The sequence below is a fragment of the Copidosoma floridanum genome, unplaced genomic scaffold (genome assembly GCF_036245765.1).
Source record: "Copidosoma floridanum isolate Cflo_tuat_1 unplaced genomic scaffold, Cflo_Japanese_pri ptg000007l, whole genome shotgun sequence".
NCBI classification, from domain to species: Eukaryota; Metazoa; Arthropoda; class Insecta; order Hymenoptera; family Encyrtidae; genus Copidosoma; species Copidosoma floridanum.
This window is the reverse complement of record NW_028321884.1, coordinates 8,296,895-8,311,630: the sequence shown is the minus strand read 5'-3', so window position 1 is coordinate 8,311,630 and position 14,736 is coordinate 8,296,895. Positions and strand designations below refer to the sequence as shown.

General features: G+C 42.6%; 1 protein-coding gene across 1 annotated transcript in view; it reads right to left on the bottom strand.

The window, feature by feature from the left end:
• Positions 1-14,366, bottom strand: part of smash (smallish) — a 131,084-nt gene extending 116,718 nt beyond the window's left edge. Inside the window, exon 1 of the mRNA XM_089589017.1 lies at positions 13,576-14,366. The gene's annotated coding sequence lies outside the window, so the exon portion shown is untranslated. The remainder of the gene's footprint in view (positions 1-13,575) is intronic.
• Between the last annotated feature and the right edge of the window lie 370 nt (positions 14,367-14,736).

Sequence of the window (14,736 nt, the reverse complement as noted above, 5' to 3'; positions counted from 1 at the left end):
ACGCAACCTCGGCGGAAGAGAAAAAAAAAAAAAAAAAAAAAACCATCGAAACGACGCGTGTGCGTGTGTTGCAATCTCCATCTTTATTCCCCCCCAACCCATCTCTACACGAGCCAAAGTGCAAGGGGTCCGAAGGTTCGATAAACTCGCGCGAGTTAAGAAAAGAGATGGCAAGGGTCGTCGATCGAAGGAGGAGGTGGGTGAAAATTTAGCGCCGGCGCACCACCGGGTGATGGACGAGCCTCGTAAATCGGGCTAATGCCGCGCTATTATCCCCCGCGGAATTTATACATTTCGCGCGCTCGTGTGTCCGGGAGAGGTTCCTCTTCCTCCTTTCGATGGATTTTTCCCTTTTCACGGGTTTACGTGTACAGCACAAAAGAGCGTGTGGGAAATTCGGTGATAGCGAGAGCGCGTCTCTCTATATACGATTCGGGCAATATATATATATATATATATATATATATATATATATATATATGCATGTAGTCTGTGTAGGAGAGGCTTACTTTCACGCTTGTTTACACATCTCGAAAGGTGGAACGCGTTTTACCGAGTGCGTGGGAATCCTTGCGAGAGATGGCCTATCGATATATCGGGTTTTTCGGCTGATTTGCGACTTTAGATACGGAGCTCGTTGATTTTCTGTAACTTTACTAGACGCTGATATGACAAAAACTGCGTTCTTGTCGTGCCTCGTTTTTTTTCTTTCCGTCAATCGACGAGTTGTCTACGATTTTTTTGCGAAATCAATCGATTTCACTACCGATCGAGACGTTTCATAGTGCACGTATATAGCGAATTCTCGAGTGACCGAGGCCATAAGTAATTCGAGAGCCACTGATAAAAACCCGATGCGAGCGAATATAAAACGTCAATGGAGCATTAGCAATGAGAAAAAGAAAATTCATTACGAGCCGAGTAGGATAATGTAGGTGCATGAAAGACGAAATCAATCGTCGTATACCAAAGATTAATCGCAAAAAATGAGGGAATTTTTCGGCTCATTTGTTGTGAACCACGTGCGTATATTTATATCTGCTGCTGCCGAGTCTTTTTAAAAAGGAGTTTTTGCTGCCTTGAACTTCTCTTGGAAAGAAAAAAATGAAAATCTTATCCATGTACCATATAGTACGAAAAAAGTTTGGCTCCGAGTGGCGGTTTTTTTTCTCTTCTTTTTACTTTTGTTCTCAATCGAGATAAGATTATTGCCACCGCGGAGAAGCGAGACTCTCGCGGTATTACTTATGTACATATCGACTTGATGGAAAAACTCTTTTTGCGCGAAATAAACAACAGCGACAAAAAAGCGTGGACGGATACACGAAACGTGAATTAAAGCTAAATAACTGCCATTAATCAAATGAAGAAGTTGAAAAAACGTTTAAAAAAAAAGAGAAAATTAATACATGTGAAAAAAACAAAGAGCAACGAGTGCATACGTAACAGAGAGCCATGACGAGTAGATATTATATACAAATGTGCAGGTATACACGGTTGAGCATTTGCATAAGGAACCACATCAGAGAGTCGCGCGCTTACGTGATACACCCGGCGCGTCAACATACACACACGTGCAGGATGCATGTACTGTATAAATCTCGGCGGTGGCCTCCTATTGTCTCTTTGGCTGTCGTAACCATCGCGCAAGTATATAACGGACCACCACACGCGCTCAAACGTCCGACGACACATGAGAAATCGTGAGCTTTTCTACTCTCCCACTCGAGAGAGAGAGTGATCCAGCGTAGATTTTCCCACTGCGGGGCCGCTGTTTCCGTCGCTTAATTAAGACGGTGGGCATACACCGATCGCCGCTTCCTCCTCCTCTCGCTACCACATCCGCTCCACCGAAGAGGGTCTTATTTCTTGTTCTTTCGCCACTTTGATTCAAAAATCGCATCGAGATGGCGTAGTACTTATTTAATGTTTAAAGTTCCGTCCACGGTAAAAATAGGGAGTCAACGGCTAACGCGATCAATCTTTGCTGAATCGAAATAGAACGAGCCTCCTCCACCTACTGTACCCCCCCATAGAAAATAACGTGTGCATGTGTGTACGACGAGGGGGGGTGAGCAAATACGCAAACAAACGACGCGACGTATAATATCCCCGAATATTTCTTAATTAAGCGCCTCGGCGCAGAAATTTATCGCCGAGGCGCCGAAGCGCGAGGGAAAAAGAGTAAGAGCACACGCACGCGCACAAGGTATATATATACAGCCCTGAGCCTCTAAGTTATGGTGCATGCCGGTGCATCGGGGAAAATTGGCGCCGCGCTGGCGAATATAATATAATTCATGGGCTCGCGTTCGCACCACAGCTGCACGACAATAATCACTGTGTGTATCTCGCTACGTAGTGTGTATAGGCAGCAGTCGCGCGCGATATCGCGATGGGATACCCATTCGGAAAAGCGTGGAAAGTTTATTTATACGCGTGATTTTCAGCGCCACCACAATAACCCTCGGTGTGTGCGTGTACAATATACAATATCCACTTGCACGCCAGCTGCTTCTCCTTTTCTTTTGTGTGGGTAAAAAAATAACGCCGTTCGCGTGGCGCTCGGTTGACAAACATGAAAATTAGAAAGTGACGCGGCGCGGAGACAAAAAATTAGCCACCGCGAGAAAGAGAGACTTTCATGCCGCGTATACGTACGCCAAAAAAAACGCGCATGCGGTGCACTGCTTTCGCGGTGGATATGGTGTATCCGTATACCTACACACGTTATATTAAAGGGCGGGAGGAGGGGGCGTATAATAGCATCACCGGCGCTAATTAGTCCGCGGATTTTCGTTTTTCCCGGGAATTTCTGCATACGGAGGGAATAAAAGGAAAAAAAGTAGAAGGGAGAAGAAGAAGAACACAACGTGGTGGTCTCTTGCATCTATGCACGCACACACACGATTGGGTCGAGAGGGAAAGACGGGAGCGATCGACTTTCTAAATTTGCATCGAGCTCTCAAACGTATACCCACAGGTACATATATGTATATTATATATGTACTGAAAAGCGCTACATACACACGCGCCAAGACGACGTCACTTTCACCCCGGGGGCCTCTCCGCACCCGCAACACGATTGATAAGATGCATCGGCGGCGGATGCGCACGTTTCCCCCCCCCCTCATCCTCCCACACACAAAGAGCTAAACCGCGTGCAAAAAGAGCTGGTATCTGGAGAATACGAGAGGAAACGTCCCCAGTCTCACGATGTCGTCGTCTTCTTGGCTATGTACGCGCGCACGATCGTCACACGGAGGAGGAGGAGAGTTAGTACACGAGGAAGCGCGAGCACCACGGCTCTCTCGTAAAAAGCCATTGGGGGCCGGGAGTCGGAGGAGGAGAAAACGGATGGACGCGAGTGATAATAGCTCCGCACACCGATGCTTTTGGTAATATTACTACTACCAGGAGAGAAGGGTGTGTGTGTGTTTTTTTTTTGTTGCGAGTCGTATCGATTTTTCCGGGTAATAATTTTTGAGCAGATAATTTTCCGTGCACCTGCTAGGGGGAGGGGGGCAAAATTCGTGAGATGAGGTGGGACGGAGAGTTTCTTCCGTGATCCGTGGACTATATGGGTGTACGCCGAGAGAGAGAGAGTTGTATTTCGCGCTTGAATGGTTATCGGGAGCAAATTGGGGATACCGATCTCTTTTGTATATCGGCTGGAGGATTTATTATTATTATGAATGGGTTCGACTTTTTTTATTTTTTATAAAATTGTACCAATGCTACGGGTACTTTTGGTATTTAAAAAACATCGATTGGCAGAATGAATGTAGTAGTAACAATAGCGACGGCGTAATTCGACTTTCTCGAGTGGGGTATTAAATTTTTACTGCCCGTATTGCGCAGATTTTGGTTTTTCCGTAAAATCTGGTTCATACCTGGCTATAAATGGTCATTTCGTGCGATCGGTTTTTCACAAAAGTACACCTATTCGATCGACGATCGAAGCGAGTAGGATTTTTGCGTTGTTGTTTCAATTAGAACCGATACAAACAACAGTTTTTAATCGCCCGGGAGTTATTAGCGGGATATTTTCTCACAGAGTGGTACCGTAATTTCTCGGAGTGCGATTACCGATCGCTTTGAAATCTCGCAAATCGGCGGGAAGATCGGCACGCACTCGATAATCGAGTTTCTTTGGGGGATAATCACGCAGCAGCAGCCTTGACTCTCGGACGTGGCTTTATTTAGAGAGTTTCGTCATTAGTGCAATTTTCCAGCCGCCGCTGCAACTGTACAACGACGCGCAACGCTGCTTTTGCCGCGCGTGTCAACAGCCACATACATGCACCTATAAATGTAGGAGCGTTTAGGAAGAAGCTGCTAATTCGCTTTTCTATACGTACACAGTTATATGTATGTCTTTGGAAATGTTGTGCAACCGATTTTTGCGTCCCGAGTGCTTTTTTTCTCCCTCGATCGGTTCTCTAAAAAAATACCGTCGTTGTACGATAATCGTTTGACTGTATTTTTTTTTATTACTTTTTTAAGCATCAAATAAATCGTCACTGCATTGTTGACTTCTTTTACAGTGACTACAGTTGGTCGTCATCGTAAAATGTCATTTTGTCAAAGCCGAGCAAATAATTCAAATTCTTGTATCGCTAACGTTTGCGAAATATAACGTACTAGAATTACACACATGCATCACGACGACACTTAAGCGCGAGCAAGCAAGCAAGCATTTCTCAACGAAAGCATCGACTTTCGCTTGAAACATTCAAAACTATACATTTTCACGTATATGGCGGTATCCGTATAATATACCCCGGGCATGCCCACAAACGCGCTCGCGTTCGTGTATTCGAGAAATTTTTCACCTTAATTATTAATAATTGTCGACTTGAAGTGCAATAGTGGTACGCGTATATACAGTTGAATCATAATAATAATAATAATAATAATAATAATAATAATAATCAGAGAGGCGCACAAACATAAAACAAGCGTGGCTGCTTTCTTCTCATTTGCACACAATCCACGCGAATAATTTCCAACAGCAGCACTTGGCAGTAGTTCCGACAGGTATATGGGACACATGGAAAAATGATATTCCAGTGCCTCGTAGAATTTAGCACATGCACGTTTTGTTTTTCCCGATTCTTCGAAACAACGACTAATATTCATATTATATACAGATGTACCACCCCCATATGCAGCAATGACATAAATATATACTCAACGACGACGACCTTCCGTTTTCAAGCGCACGCACAAATCTTGACATCGAGCGATTTTCCCCTCTCATGTTGACTATCTTTGACGTTATTTTTTGTTCGCCTACAAAATAGTACGGAGCCACACTATGTGTATTCACCGAGGGCGTATGCCATCGCGCAAAATAGACGGGCGCGCGCGAAAAAACCGGTCAACAAAAATGTCCATAGGCAGTCGAAAAGCTTTCCTTTATCCGTAAGTATATACGACTACTGAAAAATGTCGCGCGAATCTTCTCTCGCTTTCCCGCTGCTGCGCGCGCTCTCGGCCGCTCGCTCGATGTATATGTATACCTATATATACAACAGACTCGATTATCGGTAATTGCGCGGGGCTTTATTAATGACGCGCCGCGACTAGGGAACTGGATTTTTCCCAGCGTATATGTGTAGTTTGTGCGCTTGGTATTTTGCGATTTTCCAACACCTTCTCCTCGTGTGCGTGAAAACGCACGGTGAAATTGGGGCCTGGTATTAATTGCCGTGGTTTCCTTCGTGAGAAGGAATTATTGTTGCAAGAAACTTTTGCTCTAGAAAATTTGTCGCCGATAAATAATCTTGGGAAAAGCGTATGGACGCTATAAAGGCGCTTCCACGGCAGAGTTGCCTTGTTGTGTGTTGCATTGATTCACGTGGAGTAAAAGGGAGGGAAAAAATTACATGTATACGAAGAGAAAAACTCTAGTACAATTAAACGATGATTTGTGCAAGCATCCACATTCAAACAGGACAAGAGGACATTAATCAAACAAGAAGAAAAACAATGAAGCGCGTAGCTGAAATTTTTATTTTCATAAAATGAATTTCATCAACATCAATAGTAAAAGTTCGAGAAGTATAACCAAGTGGAGACCCGCGTAAAATTTTTTACGTTTGGCCAAAATTTCGCCAAGCTTGGGCAATGAGAAAATCCCAAACTTGGATTTTCGTTGGAATATTTTACTCAATATTTTTCGTAAGTCATATAATGCAGACCAACTAATATCCTGAGGCAACAAATTAATTTTTTAGACGTTTGGATGAACATTTGCTAAACTTGAGTAAAATATTCCAACGAAAATCCAAGTTTGGGATTTTCTCATTGCCCAAGCTTGGCCAAACGTTGACCACATGAACTTTGGCGAAAGTTTGGCCAAACGTAAAAATTTTTACGCGGGCGACAAACAAAATGATTCATCTTCCATTTGGTAGATCTCAATGAAGTATATCCATATTTATCTCTTGTCATTATTATTAGCAATGGTTTACCAAACTCTTTTGTCAGCATATATTGTAACTACCAAAGGGCTCAACTTCGTGCAATGGACAAAGCACAATCAAACAAGGAAATAAGTGGACGTGAACTAACAATATTTGAGCAATTGACGTAAATTCAGAGGCAACTGCAGCACTCGCAACAAAAATCCTTTTATTATATTTTGTAATATTCCTGCGGGAGCTTAGAGAGCGCGCGCGTGATGTTTCCTCGTGTGCCCTCGACACCCATCCATCCGTACATCCACAACTGCATCCCTTAACCTTTGCTTCTGCTGCTGCCTCGGCACACACGAGTCGTAACAAATGTTTTACGAGAAAGAGCGAAGCGAAGAAAAGAACCTTACGTGTGTATACGCGCCAGAGAGAGAGAGAGAGAAGCGAAGGAGGAGGAGAGAAAAAAATTTTCTCCGCCTCTTTTACAAACTACCCGCTCTCTGGCATTTTTTCCCTTGTAATTGCTTTAATCGCCCGCCAGCAGCAGCTACGGCTACAGAGAGAAAAAGAAAGAGGAGGAGGAAGAAGAAGAGGGCAACGAAAGGGCCTTGATCCGCCTGACCTTTCTTCCCCCTCATCCTAAGAAAATGCCGGCAGGGCAAGTGAGCCGGAGAAAGAGAAAAAAAAAAAAAAAAAAAAAAGCCCGGGAACCACAACAACAACAACAACAACAACGCGTGCGTTTTAGCTTCGAGGTGCGATTAAAGTTCTTTCATTTCTCTCGCGCGTCTGACCTCGCGTTAAGGAACTCCGGGCAACAAGGTGAGTATAGAAGGAAAAAAAGGATCCACGACACTCGGGACGTGATTTTTTTTCTCTCCCCTCCCCCCCTTTCCCACCCAGTTTTATTTAGAAAACGACCGCGACAATAGACGTAGGGGGTCCTCTAGCGCGTGCTGGGAGGCGCGAATTTTATTGGTCGCTTTTATGGAGCTCCGCTCGAGGGTTCTTATAACGTAACGACGGCTCATTCGTGCATATAATATACCGGCCGGCGATAAATCGGCGCATTTTACTATTATGGTACACATCTCGTGGGTACGTGGGCTACGACGTGCGCGATGGGACACCCAATAACCACCCCCTCCCCCCCTTTTATCTATTACAGATGTTATCGAATTTAATTTAAAACAGTCGTTTGACGCCGAGTTGGAGGATTTTGATTTTACAAATAGAAAAAAACGACAATTATAGCCCCCTTTGGGTTTGGTTTAAAGGGTACACCTAATCTCGTGGGAATAGGGAGAGGGGGTATGGCGAGATTCGCCCATGGGAAGGACATAAAATTCAGCAACACCCACATACGAGAGGGGGAGAACGAAGTTATCGTTGATGGCGTTCAAAGCGAGTCGTAAAAAGAGGCTTAGGCTTTTCATAAATATCCAATTAACGAGGGTGTTATTGGTCGGATGGAACTTTCGGGGCGATAAAATATCGGCCCAATAAGGGAAAACCCCCAACCAATAAACCACTCGTATACAGACAAGTATGTACAATTGTAGGTGTATTAAAGCACACCCGGTGCACATTAAAAGAAGGGAGGGGGGTTGGAGGGAGAAAAAAATCAACACACAGCAAATCTCGGCGCTCATAATTGATTTTTCCGCGCTTTCTCGCATAGATGTATACAACACGCCCGTATACGACTGATAAACCAGTGTGCGCTAGATCACACACGCACGCACGTATATGTATATGCATGTATACACGTACAGCACAAGAAGCAACCAGCAGCAACAGGGCACGGAATGCAAATTGAATAATTCGATCGGCCGGTCTGATAGCAGTCACGTATAGGTCGGGGGGGCCTCTCCGTCTTTCTTTCTCTAATGGCTGGTATACAGAGCGAGCGAGTGCCGTACACCAGCGCGCACCACCGGAATCCCGTACATGTATACAATATATAATAATACATGTGTACACGACGTTGCTTTTCATATATACATATGTGAGGCATTATACTCGTGTATGTATGGACAGAGCAGAGTGTGTGTGAGTGTGTTTTCGTGCGCACGAGTTAACTGGAGTTATATAACGTAATATATATACACCTATATATATTCGAGGTCTGTTAGTGCCGATGGATATGACGAGGACTCGCTGTTTTGCTGATGATGATTCGACGACGACTTGATAAATGCATGCCCAATTAGATGCGTAACTTTGTTATGTATAGAGGGACAAGCGAGAGAGAGGTACAATTCCACCGATGACGATGTGCATATGAGATCGTCGCGAGCGAGCATCAGATGATATTTATGATAAGTGTTTATGCTGGTGTTGGCGCGAACCACTGCACTTTTCAAGTGGAAAGTATAGGTGCATAATAATGATAATAATAATAATAATAATAATAATGATAAAAGTTTTAAAAAACATTGAGTGAATAAGGTTTCGTTCGTAGATGATGAAAGCGCATGAACATTACTTTCGAGCTTTGTAAATAAAAGTGGGCTTGCAAGGTAATTAAAATAGATTTATACATTCCCAAGAGGACCGACTCGCTAGATCGAACAAACGATGTCACAGGAGAGAGAGAGAGAGAGAGAGGGATACTTTTTTGTTAATTCATCATTCTCGTTATAAATGATTTCTCCGGCGCATCGTGCTCGCGTATGTATATATAAATATGGAGTCAACCGTACGCGACACTCCAGTGTGTTTATGTATATTTCTCAACGTTACCGAGACGTGTATGCATGTGTATATATACTCAGATTTATAAGAATTTCAAAACCATAAAGATAAAACTTTTCTAAAGCCCCTTCCCGCGCGCGCGTATACATATATAAAACCTGCTTTTTAATGGCGACAAAATAAAAAAAAACAAAAAATAAAAAAAAATCATTCGTATGCGCGCGTGTGTGTATACGTTTGGTTTTACTCCAAGTAAAGATTGAAAACTGGTTTAGAAATTTACTGCTCGGTCGTACTAATGTATGTGTACACTCTCGCACGCACATGGACTCACTTTAACATACTCGAGATTTAAAATTAACTCTACGCTATGCAAAGGCAGGCGAACGTCTCATTTTCATGTATTTATAAACGAATAAACTATTTGAATCTTTTTTTTTATTTTTTTTTTTTCGATAGGTGCCTTTGTAGCTCAATACGATTAATTCGCACACTCTATAGTAAATAAACAAAGTGCGCACCAATCAAGGTTAGTTTGAAAATATGCCTGAAAATATAAAATTTAAGACGACTTGTTTTTAAAAAATCTATGTGTAAGAAAATCGTTTCCCACGAAAAAATTAAAGATAAATTTGTCGCAACAAATGTACTTTGTAATCCACATGAAATATTCTACAGCTGGAACTGATGTGATGAGCAAACATAAAAAAAAAAAAAATTTTCCATCCAATCGATCCTAGGTCTCTTTTGTCCTTCAGCGAAAAAAACGCCAGTTATACGGACCATATATAAATAACCACGGACTCATCTTTGTTGTATACCTCGACCAACTTCCGGCCGCCAGGCTCTTTCCACGCACGGCACATATATTTGCACCAACTCTCGTTACTGCGATAACAAAGCTAATAATTGAACGTCAAAAAAAAAAAAAAAAAAAAAAAAAAAAACTCGCCTTGACTCAGCACGTATTATATACTGCAGATTCAAGGTGTAGGTACAATCATCTTTGTTTGTTCTTTCGCGCGTCTTATCTACCGTAGTCCTTATCTCTAATCGATCGGGGTTAAAAATCTATGCCCTCCATTGTATTGGCAGTAAAAAAATATGATTTTACGTAGTCACGAGGGAAAAGAGGGCTCGTCGCGCAACGATTCTTTGTAAGGAAACACTCGAGAATGCGGAAAAATAAATAATAAAAAAAAAAAAAAAAAAACGAGAAAAAGGAATAAATATCCCGCAGCCGCGCAATTTCAATAATTCCTCTATAACAACACACGCACGCGAAGGCGCGTATATAATATACATACAGAGATGGGAAAAAAAAATACACACTCGAGCTGTAATATTTATCGAGATCTGGCAATAAGAGATGGAGAAGGAAGTATATATATAATATTATATACATACCTGTAAGAGCGAGGTAAGCTCGACGGAAGTCGAGAGATGGAGAAAGCCGGGGCCCTATAACTATATTATATGGGCGCATACGGCAGCACCACGGCATAGCATCACCGCGGAACACTCGCGTGCTCTCCGGCTACTATATATCCGAGGAGATAGAAATAGACGGGCGCGCGAGCGTTGCTGTACCTATGGTGCATAGGTATACACATACACGCACGAACACAGACAAGTGTGTGTATGTATATTTGTATGCTCTTTGCTTATACCACTTCTTCTTCTTCTGCGATCGACGCATCATAAGAATTGCAAGGCAGTCGTCGTACCCCGTGCACCACCCCTTTTTCCGATGTGGGAGACAGAGATTTTGCAACGTGCCGTCACCCACCCCCTCGTGTTGGCAGATTTTTTTTTTTACTTTACAACCATAGTCTCTTGTTTTATTGACGAGCAAACGGTTGGTAGCGGATACTTATTATAGATTAATCATTGGAGACATAAAGAAGAAATATTTCTTAACGCTTGTTCTCAGTGTATGCAACAAAGGTTGTCACTCTGTGTCCTGATATCAAATTCAAATTACGAAAAAAGAGAAACGTAGTACAAATCTCAACAACAAATTTTTGAGACTATTTCCTTTTTCAAAAGTTTAAAAAAAAAAAAAAAACGGCCAAATAAATTCACAAATAGAAATAACAATTCATCTGGCTATTTTTTAGTCTTCCGACCGCAAAATTTGAGTTCAGCAAGCCAAAATACATTGGAATGTTTCGGCAATATCGCGAATACTGGAATCCAGATGAAAAAGCAGAAAGGGATGCATTGTGTTATCATTTTTGGGTTTTCTACCAAAAAGGTTGAAATTTTTACACGAAATTATCATTTTACTTCAAATTAAGAGCAAAAATTAGAAAAAAAAAAAACTCAGTTTTCAACAATAATATCGCCGACAAAGCGAACACTGGATTATTTTACCTGGAAGGGGACACGAGACGGGTATACTGCAGGATCACCCATTGGCGCCCAGACCAGAACATCAATTTCCGAACGAAACAAGGGCACCCGACCAAAACAAGCCAACGCGTACACCCACACTGCAGAGAGTGACTCACTCGATGAAAGCACAGTACATGTATTATACGTCTAGCAAAGATTCGCAGCAAATAACAGAGAGCGAAGGTACGATATGATTTTTCAATTCTATCTATCGCAGAGGCTGGTATTTACATTAAAATACCCCCTTTCGTGGCTGACCGTATACCCAATAACCCAAAGCTTCGAGCTGTAAGGTATACATCGTACCAAAGTGCAAAAAAACAAAACCGATCTCTCGCTTCTAGCGCTCGATAACGATCCCATATCCCATCCGACCGGTCGTATAGCCAAAGAGAGAACGACGACGACGACGACGACGACGAGGAGGAGAAAGAAGCAAGCGGAGCAACCCCCTCCCTGTTAACAGAATAACATCCAGCACATGCAGAGAGCTCGAGACAGGAATCTAGTCGAAGCACTCTATACCTTTAATACCCATGTACACATACATGTATACCTGTACCGCTCGCCTAATGTACCTCGAAACTTTTCGTGAGAATTAGAATCGAAGCCGAAGGGGCACCTAATATCGGCGTACTATGCCTGTTATGTATACCTATATATGTATATGCAGAGACCTCCCGAAGTCCCGAAGCAGAGAGTATTATATAGTATGGGCATAGATGCACGAGAAGAGAGAGAAAGAAAAAGAGGTCTGCAGGGCTCTCGGAATAGATCAGCAGAGCCGCCGAGAATATAACTCTCTATACAGATAATACATACATGCAAGTGTAGTGGTAGTGGCAATGGTATGCCGAGCGCGCGAGCGACTCCGTTGTCTGTGTCATCCGGCAGGGGTGAGCCTCCCTCTCTGTGTATACCTGTATGCGAGGGTTTCGACCCTACCCTGAAAACTCCCACGAGTACAGTACCTCCATATATAACGGATAAACGGATGTATGGGGGTTGGCGAGGGAAAATCAAACGAGAGACATGTATTTGCTGACATTGTCTCGTTTTACTTTTGCAGGTATTCTTCTTTGCTTTTTTTTTGCGGTGGATTTCGATTTCATTAGAGGCTCAACAAACGCGTGGGGGAACAATTGTACTTGGTGACCGGAAATGGACACGGAGAACGGTGTATAATATTGCGGTGTCGTCGTCGAATATGTGTAGTTGGACAGGGATTGGATCAGACTTTTTTTTTGTTCGTTTTAAGATATACCTAGGTCTTTTTTTTTAAACGTGATTTTATTCGTTTCTCTTCGTTCGGAGAATCGATGACATTGAGACTCCTTTTTCTTCTTCTGCTTCTTCTTCTTTTTAAATCTCAAGTGAGGAAAGCTATGGCTTTTTAAAATATTCAGATGATTAAAGGCAACTTTGTGATTCACTGAATACCCAATTCGGTGTGTTGTGCGCCTCGATGTTTAAAAATGCCATCCATCGTTTTGAGGCCATACGTATAGTGTGATTTATTCAAATTCATGCAAAAACAATTAACACGTTCTGATTGGCCTTTCTCCATATATTTCGATAAATATTCCACATTTCAAGTCAAAATGTTGAATAAAATTTTGTTATATTTCAATGTTTCGTCATAAATTTCGATCACTTGGCTAAAATTGGAAGCTGAAAAACGTTCGCGTCTACAAGGTTTACGTCAAACTACTCATCTCGCTGAAACCATAACCTCTCTTGTCGCGAATCCAGCTATACTATAAATAATACAATTATTGTGTATACATAATCAAGGCCAAATGAAGCTGTTTCCATCAAAAGTATGCGAGACGTCATAGTGAAATACGATTTCACTTGCGGTATATTTGTGTATACTTTCTACACCACAATATAAACAAGGAGACGATACGATGATGTACACTAACGACGAGGATTTCTTTTTAATTTGAACTTTATACTTTGTGAACATAAGTGAAAATAATCAACTCCGTATTTTGGAAAGTCTACATTAATTTGTGCATTTTTGTGTATCAAACGTGTAAATGATTAGTTAACTAACCTTTATGATGTACTGCAGCCTGCGTGGGTCTCCTTCTGCGTCCGATGCTCCAAAAAAAACGTCACACCGTAGACGGGAGTCGTCGTCCTCGCCGTGGTCGGAGGAAAAAAAAAATCACAGTTCCTCGAAATCGGCACACCCGTCCCGTCACACTCTAGCCTCTCTTTTCGCCCGGAAAAGGAGAGATGAGCACGCTATACACCACTACTACCATCCGCGCTATAGGTACACATGCGCGCGATGTACTCTTTCAACGAGAGAAATAAACCACACAGGTGTGTATGTAAAGGTAGCTTGCTCCGTTTTTTTCCTCCCCTCAAACGTACGCATCACTCTCACGCGCCCACTTGCACCTCACTAACATGTACTTTATGTACACAAGTACTGTTAAAACGCAAACACCTCGATCGTGTTTTTCTCGTTCTATTCACTGCAGACAGACAGCAAAGCTTTGGGGAAAAACTGTCTGTCTGTCTATCTTTCTGCTATTATACACCATACAGTTGATGCTCGTCACAAGTCTCGCACAAAACAACAACAACACACGTTTGGTTCTCAATTCACAACAAATCAGGTATAGGCAAATAAGTTCAGGTGTTCGAGGGGCATTGATGATATTACATAGACGGAGGTGCAAGCAATAATAGCAGTTATTTTTGCGGAACGAAAAGGAGGCACGCGTCGCGCATTTTTTGCAAAACGATGTATATTTACTATGTACTAATGTATATATAAACAAAGAGCGTGAATAGACGTGTCAACTTGAACGACAAAAAGAAACCCGACGTACTCGGCTGCTCGAGCTGGACTGACGGCGGCGCTCGAGTCGCTCGAGCGCTGAGCTGCGTGAAGAGAGGGAGGGGGATAGAGAGAGAGAGAGAAAGAGACGTTCCGAAGTTTCCCTATTCCGACATTCCGAGCCGACGGCGCAGCGCCGCAGCGGCGGGGTACCCTCCCCTCCCCCGCGTAATGGTAGAATATGTGTGTATGTGTGGGGAATACGCTATAATATATATGTGTGAATATTCTTTGCTGACTTTGCTTATATGTGTTTGAAGTAGAACGTGTACCTGCATTTGTATGTGCTTACGTACCTATTAAAGTCTACGAAAAGTCTACCTATACATGAGGGTTATGGAGTATGGATAGAAATCATATCAG